Source organism: Ambystoma mexicanum, chromosome 8 (assembly GCF_040938575.1).
Source record: "Ambystoma mexicanum isolate Mex_15411 chromosome 8, UKY_AmexF1_1, whole genome shotgun sequence".
In the NCBI taxonomy this organism is placed as follows: domain Eukaryota; kingdom Metazoa; phylum Chordata; class Amphibia; order Caudata; family Ambystomatidae; genus Ambystoma; species Ambystoma mexicanum.
The window spans coordinates 1103355283-1103372959 of record NC_090929.1 but is presented as its reverse complement, the minus strand read 5'-3'; the positions used below and the strand labels follow the sequence as shown (position 1 = coordinate 1103372959).

Sequence of the window (17677 nt, the reverse complement as noted above, 5' to 3'; positions counted from 1 at the left end):
CTTGCTGGTTTTCTCGAGCAGTGTGACAGAAGAACCAGAGCTGATAGAAACTCAGCCTGTCGATGTGCTTTTCTCTGGTAAACAGATGAGGTGCAAATGTCTAACTTTAATATGGGTTATGGCCTGAGTTCGGCACTCAATTTGGGACTGAGATAGAAGTGTTACCAGCTCCATGGCATTCTAAGCTCTGCAGTTTGAATCGTTTAAAGAGCAGGCCTGCTTTTGGACCCCATAAAGCTGACTTTGGTTAACACACGTCCAGGCTCTCTTTAGATTGGGTAGACCAGGTGGATCAGTTTCTAACTCCTGACCTTGGACCTGTGGCCCATAGACCTCAATGGGATCATTATGCAGACGCATATGATTTTCTTCCCCCATAGGAACCCAGAAAGGGTGGTGTGGCGATTCCCCATGATGAGGTGCAAATGTCTAACTTTAATATGGGTTCTGGCCTGAGTTCGGCACTCAATTTGGGACTGAGATAGAAGTGTTACCAGCTCCATGGCATTCTAAGCTCTGCAGTTTGAATCGTTTAAAGAGCAGGCCTGCTTTTGGAACCCATAAAGCTGACTTTGGTTAACACACGTCCAGGCTCTCTCTAGATTGGGTAGACCAGGTGGATCAGTTTCTAACGCCTGACCTTGGACCTGTGGCCCATAGACCTCAATGGGATCATTATGCAGACGCATATGATTTTCTTCCCCCATAGGAACCCAGAAAGGGTGGTGTGGCGATTCCCCATGTACCTCCTGAGGACCCAAGACCCAACATCCACAAACTCTTGAGTGGCACCAAGCCCCTTTGAATAGAATTCCTTCTGAACCCAGGGTCAAGCACGGAAACTTGCCCGCCACATCCCACATAATCTGATGGAATTGACCAAATATGTGCTACCTCTAGCAAATGAGTCCTCCTGCTGACTAACCTGGACATCTTGGTAGATGATCCCACAAATGTCTGTCAAGGACGGGAGAAATGGAAAACATTGGTCACTCGCCACTTATCTATGAGCATGCGTTCTTTAGAGTTACAGCCAGGACCACTTTTTCTCTTCATTTCACAACCTTGTAATATCCAACTGTCACCCCTTTCCTCAGCCAAACATGTAATTCTACCTGAAAAAAGAACTAAATATGGGGGCCATGATGACACCAATGATTGTCTTGCACCACCTGGAAACCTAAAGAACTTTCATCTGAACATCTTCCAGGAAGCCCTTGGCTGCAACCTAGCAGCGGCCTGACAATTCTGCTCTTTATCGAATGCATTACTACCACTAACCTAGACCTGCCAGCACCACTGACACCATGTGAATTAATGTCATCTAGAGTGACAAAAATGCATGGTTCTTATCTGTTCTGGGTAAAATAACATGCAGCATCAACCAAGTAGCATGCCTCGTATAGCAGCAGGTGTACCAAAAAGCTCTGCTCACGGTCAAGAAGGCTTATTGCCAGCCTGAAGCGACGTCCCAGAAGGAACCCTTCAGGATCTACCAGGAAATGGCTGCATCTCATGTAAACCTTTCTTTTTTGGCTCCATGTCATTGACTGTAAGATAACCTCATGTCCTACTTAACAGGCAGAATGAGCACCCCTCATGACAACCTAAAGGAGGTGTACTTTAAGGATAAGGATTCCCATTGATTCATCACTCACTTTAAGATGGAGATTCTCCAATGATGTCACAGGGCCACATGCCACTTTGACCTTGTTCAAGAAGTGGCTAAGATGGAGACATCCCTAAAATATATATCACTGACAATGAGCTTATGTGGATCATGTGCTCAACCTGGGCCTCTGGATTCTGTATATTTCCATTGAGATTGCTATCGAAATCATATGTCACAATTTACATACACATAATTATAAACCTATTACAATGTATGCAATTTTAACAAATTAAACATTTTGACAAATGTCCATAATCCAAAACTAATACCATTTGCAGGGGCCAATTATAATCAACAAAGAGCATCTTGAATTGTCTTCACACTGTAGGTAATAAAGGCCACCTGCACGTTGTGTTTATGGGGCTAAATGAGGGAAGGGCATACACCTCTAATGCATATTACGTCCTGTACCCCTGGAAACAGAAGGGGCAACTCCATTTTTTGTTCCAATTACTTCCACTGTTTTTACCTGTCATAACTTGAAGATTACATACACTATCTGTGTATCCCTCTTTGTCAGTTCATAGCGCTAAAAAGCGCTGTAAAGCCATTGGCTCTGCCATACTGCAGATACTTGCCAAACGTTTAAGACCCTGACAAACAGTAGGATTTGAAACTGGCAATTCTACTTCTAATTTTGAGATGTGTGATGGCCAGAATCGGACCCAACTGTTACCGAAGCTTCATCAGCCAAGTTTCGTTTTTTCCCTGCCCTGCTACAAGCCAACTTGGTATCATGTTCTATGGTAATATTCTGGCTAAACTCTGTAAAATTAAATAATGAATATTACCTACTTCAGCTAAATATAATCTGTGCCAGAGTTTCATGACCTTAGTCTAGCTACTGGCATAGGGGTCTATTTGCGAAGGGAGAGAATTCATTTCCAAACCGCACCTTCTAATTTCTGTGAGCTAGCATAGTTGCAAAGTGAATAACATTCACAGCCATATAACCCAATTGACAGATTCTAGCCTCAGAAATTGTTGTAATTGGTGTAAAATCCATGGTAACCTTAACCTTCATCAAATGCTTTATTAAATTCTGCACCAAAGTTATTCTCTTCGCAGCACCAGTTATTTGTTCAGTCCATCTTAAATTACACCCAAATATGTATATTCCATCACTTGCTCATGTAAAAGATGATTAGTACTGACAATTAAAATTAGATTGATTACCTCGGAAAACACCATGACCGTGGTTCTCTTCATATTTCGTTTTAAATAGTTTATTTCCCGTTATTCTTCAAATACATGTGATGAATTGCCACCTGGCAAGGGTGTGAAAGCACAGGCTTTTTTATTTTTATTACTTAATCAAATGATGCATGAATTCTATCTCAGAAGCGTCATGCCAAAGCATAGTGTACACCTCTGCACTTCTGCATCAGTAATCTGATTGCAGTGCCAGCCCTACAGTGACAGAGTGGGTTCAGGTGCCCTCTTGGAGGCTGAAGTGACAGCCAAAGTCACTGCAGCACAGGGGTGGCTTTTAAGATAAGCACCTCATTCCAAAATATCATCATTATGAGTAGCCAATGCTGGTGGCAGGGGAAACTCTAAATATTAATTCATTCCTGAGATAGAGCATGCCACTGTTCATAATCATTGAAGTCATATTCAATTTGATATCACACGTGTCCGTGTCAGTGAGCTTTCTCAGCTGTGGAAGGTGATGTGTATTCTGGCCAGACAGTTTGGGTCCTGCCACATTGACAGACATGAACCTGAATGCCCATACCTCCGCTTTGATCTCTTTGTGAGGGTAGGTAACTCCCACCTATAGCGGCACAACAGGCAGCTGTCCTTGGCCCATGCAGCAAAGGAGCACACCCATTCAATGTGAGTGGCCTCACATCTCAGGGTGCTGCATCTTTAAAGGCATTTGATCCTAGTGAGAAGGGAAGGTGACAGGGACTACACTGTGTTGAATGACTCCTGCAGTTGAGTGCTGGCAATTTCTGTGTTTGGGAGCCCGAGAACAAGGACCCATCTTGTCCCTGAGCACTTGGAGTGGGACTCACAGCACCCTGAGAGTTAGACTGATATGTTTGGGATATTTCTCCTCTGTGAAAGATTGTGAGCTAAAGACTCTGGGTAAGGATTTGGTAACCAGGATTAATGTCTGGCAAACACACTCCCAGGAGTGTTATGTGCATATTTTAGGTAACTTTGGATCTCACCCTAAGTTACCAGAGGAATCCATACATTTACCCCTTGCTCACTATTCTTGGAGCAGCACAGCTCCACCCTACTGATGAGGTCCAACCATACCGAAATATAGTGAGCTGAAGACCCTGGTAAGGCTCTTGTAACCAGGACTAATGTCTGGCAGAGGGACTCCCACGGCCCCCCGTGCCCCTGTTAGTAACAAATCTAATTGCATCCCCACCCAGGTGTTAGAATGCATAGCAAATACAATTTTAAAATCCTCACAAGTTTCCCCTAGATTTTGTAACTTTTCCTACGAATGAGATCTAGCAACCAGATAGACTGCTGTCGAGAAGTCAACAAATAAGACCTAGTTTACCTTCTCACATTTTGCAATGTTTCTTTGCTAGGCTTTTCAATTAAAAAAAATGTGTCAATTGTTAAGATTGTTTATTTCATTTACATACATCTGAAATACTCCAGAGGACCTATAAAAAATATTTTCTTGCGTCAGCGTCCCATTAGAGATTTTGCTATTAAAATCCCCCATTAACTATTAAAGTCTTGTTATATGGCATGCAAGAATGAACAGGATTCACAAAGGTCACCACTGCTACTAGCATGCCTGTATAGCTGTAAGCTTATATCTTAACATTTAATGATTTACCAGTCTGAAATAAAATGGCTAAACCCTCTTGAGCACACCCCTCCTTGCCTTTACTGCGGGCACACTATAAACCGAATGTATTTTACATGGGAAGTCTGTGAGCATCCATGTTACCTGTACACATTATGTCCACCATCAGAATGTCATGAGTCTCTGGCCATAGCCAATTATTTAACCATCCTTCTGCGTACCAAGAAACTAGAGACTGTTTTTCAATTGATGATAAAGCAGATAACGGCCATGACCAATCTGCATAATCATCACCTCCCAAATAATCTTTGATCGCACAGCCTTTTTTCATGTTAATTTGATGTCCTGTTTTGTTGTTGCTAACATATGACATTCTTTGTTATTAATTTTCCATGGACATTGTTAACTGAAACGTGGACCTGATGAGACTATGATGTTTAACTAAAGGATCTCCTTTAACAAAGGTCACTTGGGCTCGACCTTCCAGTAAACTAATTGGTGAAATAGATATACCTGACTAATTAATCTCCCCTTTATACTGCATGCAGTAAAGAGAGTTGAGCATTCAACTACAGAGCATTCATAGTCTTCGCACCTTCTCTAGCTACTCAAGAGATATATGATCTGTCCCATGTTGAAACTCTCTTAAAAGAGGAATTTAATGACTAATTTCTAAAATGTAAGATTCATTCAGAGGAATACATTCACACTCCGAGAACTATGAACTTGGAACAGTGCTTACCCAAACCTGTGGAATTCTACCTCTGACGATGCTCTGACCATCTATTCCCAAAAATGATCATATGGGTAAAGGTGTTAATATATCCAACCAAACCTCTTATTTCTGATTCCTGTTCATTGCTATCTTGCCTATCACAGTGATCAGCCTGATAATCGCCACTCAGTCGAGAATTTTGTCCAGCACAACAACATTGAGGAGCACTTAGATTAGTCCTAGTTAACTCTTCCAATTGACTATTGGAGTCAGGTGTGAGGACCTATCTGATTTTCAAAGTTAAGGGCTCACATTTCTCTGTCATGGATTCTTTTAAAGAATTCCCCTTTTGCATTTCAACTTGCATGGCATTTTCCTAAAATGTTGGCCACGCTATTTTGTAAGAATGGAATATTTACTACCATCCTTGCAATCCTTGTTTTTATTTTTCTTGGCTTCACTGGACAAGGAAATTGGAATTTCTGCAGTCTAGACCTTGCTTGAAATAATGTCCCTCGCATATACTCAAAAACTTGTCCTCAAAATGTGGAGGTAGTCAGATATGTATTTATTTCACTCCCTCTGTTTTTGTGAATGTCTTTTAATGGTGTAGAGGAGCAGCTGTGTGCATCTGCAGGAGGTCCCACCCCTACATCCTGAGCATTGGAAACATGGGATTGTGCCGTGTGTAACAGCCATAATACCAATACCGCAGAGAGTGTTTCAAAGAAGATACCCATTGAGACAACCCTATCAAATGTACCCTCGACGTGATAACCTACAGGAGGAATATCCTGAAGGAGTTTGAAAGGAAGTCAACCAACAAATTAATGACATCAAGTGTGCATGTCGGCCCAACATATCGTCTGAAGAGGATTTATGGATCCTAAAGAAACCAATAATGAAGTAAAGAATCAAGTGAGCTTTCTAATGTAAAGGATGACGATTACACGTGCAGAAATGTACAGACGCTGAAACGCACGGTAGATTAAGTCATCATAGAACCTAGCTACAAGTAGTAAAAAGAATGCAGACAAAGCCGCCATTGTACAGAAACTGGACATTGGTATTGTGAATTTAGTAAGCCAGAACCATGAAGCAGGAATGGAAAACAGTTACAGCAAGAAAAGCGGGCTTGTGGAGCTGTGTGGCGATGCCGCCTGGCCTGAAGTCAAGATTCTAGGAAACAAGGTCAGCTATCTACAATGAAGAACTAGTGTGTGGAGGATGAATCCTCTCATAGCAAGGTGCAATCAAGGATACATGAGATGTCAAGTTTTAATTCATTTAGAGCATTTACAAGCTGCAAAATGGATCACATCGTGGTCTCCCGTCACGTGAGCAAAGGATGTATATGAAGTTGAACTTTAAGTTCCAGACATAAGCGAGTGCCTTCACTCCCATACATTCTCAAAGACAAGGATACTTTGCAAGGCCAAGTACAAAGACAATTTTATATGGGCAATGAGAGATGTTTGGGTTAATTGGGTGGTGAGGTAGCTTCATGACCTACCTTCCAGCACCTGGGTCTTGGCTCACATGCTGCTAAGTGAACCGAATGTTCCAGACATGGCACAAGCGTGCCAACCAATTATATTAGTCCATATAATGAAGGACATCATAGTTTGAAATCCCAATGAGAAACTGTGTATCTAATGTTTCCAAAATTACATGTTTGTTACAGGAAGACATAAGTTGTCAACCTGATAACAGGCAGCCAATAACAATCTTAGCTCCAGTAGCAAAATCTACTTGGATTTTTCCGTTAACCAATCCCAACCCCCAATAGGTTTTTCATTATTGCCATGTGGTATGACGTCACTCTGATGCATTGTTGTTTTTTTGCAGAGATCTTTGAGAGACTGAACATACGTCCATTGATGTTAGTTGTAACCTCCCTGTTTTAGATAATTGTTAATAAAACAGTACTTTGCCATCTTCCTGAGTTGGTTCCGTTATTTAGAATCAGAATTACTCTGGTGTGATCCCATCCATTATATATGCTCGTTCCTAATGGGCCTTACACTCAAGGTGCTGCATTTACTCAGTACAGATATATTAGGTGGAAGAGTCTATTGATTAGCTTTGTTTTCTCTGCTGTGTAGAGGTCTAGCTGTAATGTCACGAGTTGGCTTGAACTTCTTTAGTATTGTATTTATTCAATGACTTTGTATTCACTTTGTATTCACTAACGATATCCGAATGTGTCTCAAGTCAATGTCCTTCGCTGATATTGCTGACGTTAAATAAAACCAATATGGATTTAGTGGCTTCCTTCATAGATGCTGCTGTTGCAGAAGGAATTGGCAGAGGGTGACTAGTATTAGCTGTAACCAGATCTTCCATTTAAGTCGGTGATTGTTGTTACGCATGGCCCGTCTGTATTTTTATTTTTGGCGTCTACAATTAAACCAGTTCATTCAGCTCTATACCCGAAATTGATGAATGTGGGCTTTCTACAGATTGCTTACCCGTAACCAGCTGAGGTAATCATTTTCCACTTAGCTCTTATCTCATTCCAGTGGGGCTATTGAACAGGTGGGCATAAGTAAATGTTGGTAATCTGAGACTTTAAAAGTTGTTAATTTGTACGTTGATGTGTAAATCGTGACCTTGCCGTTTTGGCTTCGTGGGCCTTAATTTTTCACTGTGGGAATGGTCATCTTTGGCGGTTTGCCCACATTTTCTGTAATTCAAAGCTCACAAACTCTTTCCTGTGTGAATAGAATACAGTTTGAGCTGAAGTGGGTGGGTCTACCCAACACCTTAATTCACATCTCTTTTTGTGTGCCTGCGAAACAAGAGTGAGTCTGGCCTCTGCTAATTGGGAGGCAGTCAAATGTTTGGGATGGTGGGGGGAGGGGTATATATATATATATATATATATATGTATATATATATATATATATATATATTTCTGAGGCTTGTGGAATCTGCTTAGATCACATGCTGTGCATAGGCCGACATCTAGTGGAAGCTGCGGAGTATTACAGTTTGTTTTTCGAAAGTCGAAAATGGGCGTCGACACAGGCGTGCCAGTAATACTATCCCTAGTGTGACGTCCACTGTACCCAAGATCCCTCACGCGTGTAGGATCCTCAGATTGTTTTTTTCCGCCATACTGGTCGGAAGCATCTTGCGGAGTTCCCTGGCCTTAGCCATACTTTTGCTGTTATTATAATTTTAATTCTTATTCATTCCCTTCCCCACCCCAACGTCGACCCTCAACCTCGACGACGGCTGGAGAAGTCATCGACCGTCGACTGCTGCACGACGGATCTGGGCCTCGGTAGGCCGCTGGCCTCGGCCCGGGCCTAGTAGGCCGCTGGCCTCGGCCCTTACAAGTAGGGAGAGTGGGGGGTGGTACATACTCTTCACTCTTGATATATAGTTACATTTATATATATTCCTACACTTAGCAGCCCGCTGCCTTAAGGTGCGTATGGAGGGTACCCCTTTTCAATTCTGCCCCAAGTGCAATCGCAAATACCCTTGGGTCGACAGGCACGCCACGTGCAATCTCTGCTTGCCGAGGGATCACCCCGAAGCGAACTGCAGAGCGTGTAGTAGGTTTAAACCTAAGACACTTAAGGACCGTTCGACAAAGCGTTGGGCCCACCACGCCAGGCAGGAGGCCATGGCAGCGGAGGGCGCCTTCAGCGATGGCAGCGACGCCGTACTTTCGGACGGCGAGGGCATTACGGCGTCGAAAGACAGCCGACGAGCGCAGGTCCCCGACCTCGGAAGGTCGTCTGGCAGGGCGGCTATGGGGAAGACCCCCGGCGACGCAAGCGCTACACACCTAACACACACTAAACACACTAAGACCAACCGGACCTCGACGACGTCGACTTCCCGGAAAGAGGCACAAAAAGAACGGTCCGACTCGGTGTCCTCTGGGCGCTCTCGATCGAGATCGCCTCACGACGCAAGGCAATCATCCACTCTTGCCAAGAGTGCCTCGCTACACACACTAACGGAAGTTCGATCGTCGGGAGACGAAGACGACTTCCACCCCCAGGCCGCGCTCCAAGATACCGAGACCGCGGTTAACATCAGTGAGGCCCCACGCCCGAAGCACACAGATACCTCTCCAGACCCTCGACGCCAGGCGTCGAAAGTCTCTGGGGCCCCCAAGGGACAGGGAAAACATTTTTCCACGCACGGAGAAGGGGGGAAACAGCGGAAAGCACAGCCTTCCACCCCTGTAAAGCCTAAGCAGACAAGCAAACACAAGTCTACCCTTGAAAATAAATCACCTGCTAAAGTAATACCCTGTTCCAGGGAATGGTCCAGTGAGGACATAGACAGGGTTATGTCTAGGATGTCTTCCTTGGCTGATTTTTATGATAAGAACCCAGAACACTTTCTTTCATATAACCCTCAAGGGGCCACACCCTCAGGCTCCTCCGATCCTATCCCGCTAAGTAAAGAGCCCCGGGTCGAAAGACCTGAACCCTTCAAGGTTCAGCCTTACTCCACTCCATATTCTACTCCACTCCCCAGTTATCAGGGACAAGTTTTCCCTGAAGAGGACCAGGAGTTTGCATTTATGGAAGAACAAACCGGGACAGATTACTATGCAGAGGATGAGGACCTGGAGGAGGGAGAAGATGAGCAGGAAATTTACAGAGTAGATTCCCCAGTACAAAGCGAAGCCCCAGTTACTGACTCTCCAGTTGATAACCAGCCCCTCCTTAACGAGGTTCTCGCTCGAGCAGCGGAACACTTCCACATCGACACCCACGGTGTACAGGAGGAAAGGGACTTCGCGGAGGAGTTTGTAGGAGAGAGAAGACCGGTCGCTCAGACCATCCCTATCCTCAAATCCATCCAACGAAGAATAGATCCTTCCCTGGTGAATCCTAACCTCACCAGAGCTGTCAACCCCAGAATTGAAAAGATTTTCCGGGCAGCCCAGTCTGACCCTCTGTATATAAAGGGACATCTTAAACCAGATTCCCTAGTGGTGACCAACACTAGAAAGAGGGCTGGCACGCCCTTATCTTCATCAGAAGCTCCTCCCGACAAGGAGAGCAAAAAACTTTACGGGTTTGGCAGAAAGGTAGCCTCAACGTCCGCCTACCAAGCAAGGATTGCGAATTCCACCACCCTGTTGGCTAGTTACAATTGCCATCAATGGGAAGAAGTCGCGGCGCTCATTGCCTCTGCTCCAGAACCGCTAAAGGGCCAGCTGGCTCGGATCTCGGCAGAGGGGAGAGCCGTGTCTGGTTGCATTTTAAAAGCAACTTTCGACGCCGCTGACAACGCAGGGAGATTGATAGCAGAAGGTACTGTTATCAAGAGACATGCGTGGTTACGGCAGTCGGGATTCAAGACAGAAACCCAGGCTTCTTTAATAGACAAGCCAGTGGAACCCGACCTATTGTTTGGGAAAGCGGTCGAAGACGCACTTAAAAATGCCAAAGATGAATATGAGACTCTCAAATCCCTTGGCCAGCTTACCAACAAACCCCCTAACCAGAGGGGGAACAATAATTTTCGTCGCCCACGCGGCCAAAATTCACAAAGAGGCAACTATGCCCAGGGACAAGGTACACAATGGAATAACAACCAGCAGTCTACCCAGAGTTACGGCAGGGGTAACAAGAGAGGTCGTGGAAGAGGCAGAGGCAGCCCCAACAAGGGCGGGGGCACGCCTCCACCAAAACAGTGACGCTCAGTTCAGGGTCCCTTGCCACGCAACCCCAGTAGGGGGACGCATTTCCACCTTCACCCAGGCTTGGGAAGGGATCACCTCAGACAGATGGGTGCTGTCAACAGTATCCGCAGGATATTGTATAGAACTACTGCAGCGTCCCCGGAATCATCCTCCACGACAAAGAGTGCACTCCCTAGAACATCAAAGGATCCTTCTCGAGGAGATCGCCATTCTGCTAGAAAAGGACGCGATAGAACTCGTCCCAGGACACCAGGTAAACAAGGGTATCTATTCAACTTACTTCCTTGTGCCAAAGAAAGATTTGACAATGCGCCCAGTATTGGACTTACGGCCTGCCAACAAATATGTCAAGCCCCAAAAATTCCGTATGACCACGCTACAAGAGGTAATCCCCCTCCTAAAAAAGGGGGATTACATGGCAACCTTGGATATGAAAGATGCTTATTTTCATATTTCCATGCTCCCAGCGCACAAAAAGTACTTGCGCTTCAAGGTGGACAGTCGCCACTACCAATTCAAGGTACTGCCCTTCGGGATAGCTTCAGCACCAAGGGTATTCACCAAGGTACTGGCGGTGGCGGCTGCACACCTACGCAGGGAAGCAATCCCGGTGTACCCTTATCTGGACGACTGGCTCATAACGGGGGAAACCCCAGGAATTTGCAGGTCAAACATTCAGAGGACTATCGACCTCCTCCACGAATTAGGCTTCTCCATCAACGAGAAAAAGTCAAGTCTGGTGCCAAGCACCTCAAAACAGTTTCTAGGAGCTATCCTAGATACTCAGAAAGGATTGACCTTCCCTTCGGAAGAGAGAATTCGGAATATACTTCTGCAAATTCCGCATTATCAGTCAGGTCAACAGATAACAGTACGCAAAGCTATGCGGTTACTGGGCATGATGGCGTCATGCATTTACCTGGTCCCCCACGCGCGTCTGCGCATGCGTCCCATGCAGGAATGGTTGGCGAAACAGTGGTCTCAGGCAAGTGGTCATTGGGACGATCTAGTGGTCGTTTCGCCAACACTCGTACAGAGCCTACACTGGTGGACAAGAGAGAATCTCGCAAAGGGGAAACCCTTTTACGATCCCGAAGTACAAGCCGTGGTGACTACAGATGCATGCCTGACTGGGTGGGGAGCTCACCATCTCCACCACACAGCTCAGGGTCTCTGGTCTCACTCAGTAGCCAAGAACCACATCAATCTGCTAGAGCTTCTGGCAGTATTCCGAGCGCTAAGGGCGTTCGAGCCCCATCTACTGAACTTGTCGGTGCAGATCAGGACGGACAGCACGACAGCCATGTTCTATCTGAACAAGCAAGGGGGGACTCGTTCGCCAAATCTGTCCAAGCTTGCCCAGAAAATATGGATATGGGCACTCAGACGGAACATCTTCCTGTCATCGCAACATGTTCCAGGGGAGCTCAATTCCCTAGCGGATGCTCTAAGCAGAAACTCCCTCCCGGAAGAACACGAATGGGTCCTTCACAGAGACGTAGTAGAAGATCTCTTCTCTCAGTGGGGTTTCCCCACTATAGACCTATTCGCCACAAGCGAAAACAAACAATGCCCAGGATTTGCATCCAGGTTCCCCCAGCCGGACTCCCAAGGGAATGCCCTGTGGATGAACTGGTCAGGGATGTTTGCGTACGCTTTTCCACCAACTCCTCTCATCAGGAAGGTGGTGTACAAGATGAACAAGGAATCTATGACGCTCATCCTAGTTGCTCCCATGTGGGCGAGACAACCATGGTTTCCACACCTACGCAGGATGGCGGTGTGCGAACCCATCAGACTCCCAGCCTGGTACAACCTACTGTCCCAGCAACAGGGTCAAACAGTGCATCAGGAACCCAACTCTATGAACCTAGCAGCATGGCTCCTGAAGTCATAGAGTTTGGACATCTCAAATTACCACAGAGGTGTATGGACATTCTAAAGGAGTCCAGGAAACCAAATACAAGGCACTGTTACTTTGATAAGTGGAAAAGATTCGTTATCTGGTGCCAGAATAAACAAATCAACCCAATTGATTGCACTCCTTCCAACGTTGTGACATACATGCTCCACCTGCTGGATGCAGGGTTGGTTTTTAACTCGCTGAAAGTACACCTGGCAGCCCTCTCGGCTTACACCACATCCCATAACAAGGTCTCGTGGTGGAAAGTACCAGTGGTTAAAGCCTTCATGGAAGGAGTAAAGAGACTTCACCCTCCTATTTCGAACCCACCGCCAGGATGGGACCTCAACGTGGTGCTAGCTAAGCTCATGGGACCCCCATTCGAACCCATGCATAAAAGTAGTCTCAAACACCTGACTTATAAAACGGCCTTCTTAGTAGCCATTACCTCCATAAGAAGGGTCAGTGAAATTCAGGCTCTGTCAGTGCAGGATCCTTTCTTTACTATCCACAAGGACAAACTGGTTTTACGCACACACCCTAGGTTCTCACCTAAATTCATATCCAAGTTCCATGTAAACCAGTCCATCGAGCTTCCGGCTTTCTTCCAGAACCCGCAAAGCTCGGCTGAGGTGAAACTACACACCCTAGATGTGCGTAGGGCGGTCCTATACTATGTAAATAAAACCAGACCGCTAAGGAAAACAGATCAACTGTTTGTCTCCGTAGCTACAGGCAGAGAGGGGGATCGCGTCTCTAAGGGCGCTATCTCGAAGTGGATTATCAACTGTATACAGCTGTGTTACTCTCTTTCTGACAAGACTCTGCCTTTTACGCCAAGGGCCCACTCTACTAGAGGCATTGGTGCCACTCTGGCTTTCATTGCAAATGTTCCCCTCGACACCATTTGCAAAGCGGCTACTTGGAGCTCTATTCACACTTTTACTCAGCATTACTGCATTGACACTCATTCCAAGACAGATACACAAGTGGGACAAGCGGTTCTAAGACACCTGTTTGCTCATGACCCTTCTCACATCCCACCTCCTTCTTCTGGTACTGCTCGCTAATCTATGCACAGCATGTGATCTAAGCAGATTCCACAAGCCTCAGAAGGGATACATTACTCACCGTAATCGTATTTCTGATGCTTGTATCTGCTTAGATTCACATGCGACCCACCCTTCCTCCCCTCCGAGAGAAGGCGCATGATTGCTTGTAGTCTTACCTTTTCTGTCTATCTGCTTGGATTATCTGTACTCACGCTACTCCTCATGCTTCCTCATGTCAGAAAAAATACAATCTGAGGATCCTACACGCGTGAGGGATCTTGGGTACAGTGGACGTCACACTAGGGATAGTATTACTGGCACGCCTGTGTCGACGCCCATTTTCGACTTTCGAAAAACAAACTGTAATACTCCGCAGCTTCCACTAGATGTCGGCCTATGCACAGCATGTGAATCTAAGCAGATACAAGCATCAGAAATACGATTACGGTGAGTAATGTATCCCATATATATATATATATATATATATATATATATATATATATATATATATACAAAAACATGGTACAACACGTTTCGCAGCACCCTTGCTGCTTGATCACGTACAAAACAAAATACATGTTTGTTAGAGGTAGGCATAAATTGTCCACCTGATAGCAGACAGCCAATTAAAAAAAAAATATATATATATATATATTTATTTATTTTTTAATTGGCTGCCTGTTATCAGGTGGACAATTTATGCCTACCTCTAACAAACATGTATTTTCTGTTAGCAGATGGAACCACAAATTGGATACTTTAAGGATTGTATGGCTAAATTTTTGGTGAATTATCAGGAAGAAGTCATTGACTGGCGCTCAACTTTATTCTTCAGTGTGCTATCCCCAACGGAGAGAAGGAATTACTTTCCCTTTTTCTTTTATACATATAATGTAGAAACTCCCGCCGTTTGTCAGTTGACTACCTGGGACTGCTGATGAGGGAGTTGGAAGAAGAGAGGATGCTGGTGTTCCTGATAAAAACACGGTAGCCAGACTGTCCCTTAGTCTGCCTCAAGTGATGCATTCTCGAGGTCTGATGGACATAATCTGATCTAACTCGTCTACAGCCTGTGTGTTCCCCTGAAGCTACTGGATCATGTGTTTCACTGGTGCAAAAGTTTATCCCCTTTTGTGCTGCTTGAGACTTGGCAGCCTGGCAGATGTCCTGAAGTGCTTCCCCATCCCATCCGCAGTATCTGTCTGGAAGGACTTATATAGCTGTTCTTTAACCCACAGTACCTGATTTGTCTGGATTCTTGACTGGAGGCTCAGCTGACTTGTCACTCATGGTCTGCATTCTGCTAACTTGTTGCTGTGCTTGGGTCCACTGTCTTGAGGGTCACTTTATGGGGTATCCTTCAACCTCATCTTCAATACTGGTCCCATCCATTTATCGCAAGGTGCTCGGCCTGCGGTCCTTGTGACTGGAACTGCAACCACAACTTGGAGTTCATCTCTGCACCTTGTCTTTTGAGCTTGTCCTTTGGATTACAGCATTCTGGTTAACCTGTTGTGGGGTGGGTTCTTCATCCTTCCAGTGTCTTGCTGTTTCCTTTCTTTAGAGTCTGAGGGCTTCACCTGTGGACCTTTCTCCTGATCACAGCAACTGCGACTCAGTCTGCAGCAATAATCCTGGATTTGTCACTGCAGTATTCTTCTATGGACTTCGTCTGTAATGACCAGGGCTGGGTCGTTTCTGGTGGGCTCCCCTGTAGGCATTAACTTGGCAATTGCCTTTTCTGCTGCTCTGCTCTTAACATTTTTTTTTTTAACCGTTTCTCTATTAACCCCGATTTATCTATAACCAGGAGCTACCTATTGAGTTCGCCCATAGAGAACAGCAGGACAAACTTCTTCTAAACTAGTTAAAACCTTCCTAAACTGTTTGAAAGTATTGCTGACCTCACAACTGCCTGATGCATGTTTGGTTTCTTTTTGTTTTGTCGTGTAGGGATCACTTAATGTTTGTTAATACTCATTTTCAAATATTGGTACTTACATTTAATGTAGATAACTTTTATTAACAACTTTAAAGGGTATATTTGTTAGTAATATTCTGAGTGAATGTTTCTTTATTATGTGTATTTGAGTGTCAACTGGACTTTATTATCCTCCTGAGAGTGACATTTTGACTTCTGACAGCTACCACTGTCCGAGTCAGGAGTAGGTTAAGGCAAGCCCTGCCTACCACGGATAGGTTCATCGTCCTATGGCCCTACTGGAGGACTTTTGTAAAATCGCCTTAACAGGTAATCTTCATATGTATAGTTACATTTCTAGGACTCCAGGTCATCCCCATAGCCTAATGAATTGATCCATGTGTCTAAATCAGTATCATGAACAAAGTGATGCTACATTTCCCCCCTCAATCTACACGTTCATGGAGGTTGTTAACCTCAAGCGGCATGTTAAAGCTACTTCCTAAGATGCAGATTCAGTCAACATGAACATTATTCCCTGACTGGATGCCCAATACAACATTGAAAGCCACCTTTTTTCACCATACACCACCTACTCACTAACCTCACTAGTAAATCTTGAACCTTGACTAAGGTTCTTCTCTTCGGATCAACTAACTTTATAGCACTTCCATTTCACTGGGCAAGTTCCATGGGTATTCTGCAACAATCCATCCAGAAAGTTTGAAGCCCTGGTATGGTATGGAGGAATGGGTATCATTGACTAGGGGTACAGTAGTCACGACATTCAGTAATTTTAACGTTCATCCCTAAGGTGAATTTGCATAAAATGTCAGAGGTGCAAGTGATGGAAAAAACCCACAAGGAACTATTTCTCCTACTCTCCATGCCACATTGGACCTTGCGGTGGCAGTGTATTGTCTTGACTAATTCAAAGTGTTGTACACAGGCCTCCCAGCAAAGTCCATGGTCCGCTATCAAAGATCTTTTGTTGCCCTTGTTGTTCTTGCAGATCGCATTTCCGACGACACACCCTAGCCCTGAAATTATTGAATTATTTCCACTCGGGGAAGGGAAACCCTCGCAAAACTATTTTCCTCATCCTCCAGATACACCACAGGCAGGTGCCAGGCTTCTGCGAGGTCTTTTGCTCTTCCAAAGGGGGGAAATAGTTCAGCTGCAGGATACAAGTTCCATATAAATTTGCTAATTTAACCATTTGGAAAACAGAAAAAGCCTAATTAATCCTATTTCATTCCGTAAATAAAATTAAAGATTAAAATATATCATGCATACATTCTAAGTATATTATCTAGCAATTTGTATTGTGGGGTTGGCGCAAGGATGATTGCATTACGATATTTAGGCATTGTTGCATAAAATATTTCCGATAGATAGATTCACATTGAGGCTGGTCCTTTTTAGATGTCTATTTACTGTAATTAGATCTGATATGGTGTCTTCAAACGATTGACAGGGTACCCATATGTATAAGAAGTGTCAACAATTGTTATTGTTTCAGCCTCAGCAATAAGTAGGTAGTGTCCTCCTTCAGAACTGAATGGGAGTTTGAGAACGCCTGGTTTGTGTGGAGCAATCTTTGTGCTTGCCTGTAAAGTGGAAATCTGTGCGCTTGGTCACACCTTAAGGCTGCATCTAGTATGCACCTGTTGTGGGAAATACTTGTGCTGTATGTGTATCTTGGGTCACATAAGGACTGTTTCCCAATATCAAATTGATAGGATAGTGTCATCAATACAGTGGAACACCAGTGGAAATCTCCAGGAAGTCTTGGTGGATAGGTCTAGTCCACAAGGGACTAATGGGTGCCATAGTATCTGCTTTTAAAAAGTAATCAAGTACTTGTACTAGAAAACGTAGTATTTTCCCACCAAGATGCAGATATGAGCAGCAGCGACTCTCACACAGGTTACCCCGAAATGTTG

The 17677-nt window shown here is 44.7% G+C and overlaps 1 protein-coding gene across 4 annotated transcripts in view; it reads left to right on the top strand.

The window, feature by feature from the left end:
* The window catches only part of ATP13A2 (ATPase cation transporting 13A2), a 749950-nt gene that overhangs the window by 714753 nt on the left and 17520 nt on the right, over nt 1-17677 (top strand). The window lies entirely within an intron of this gene.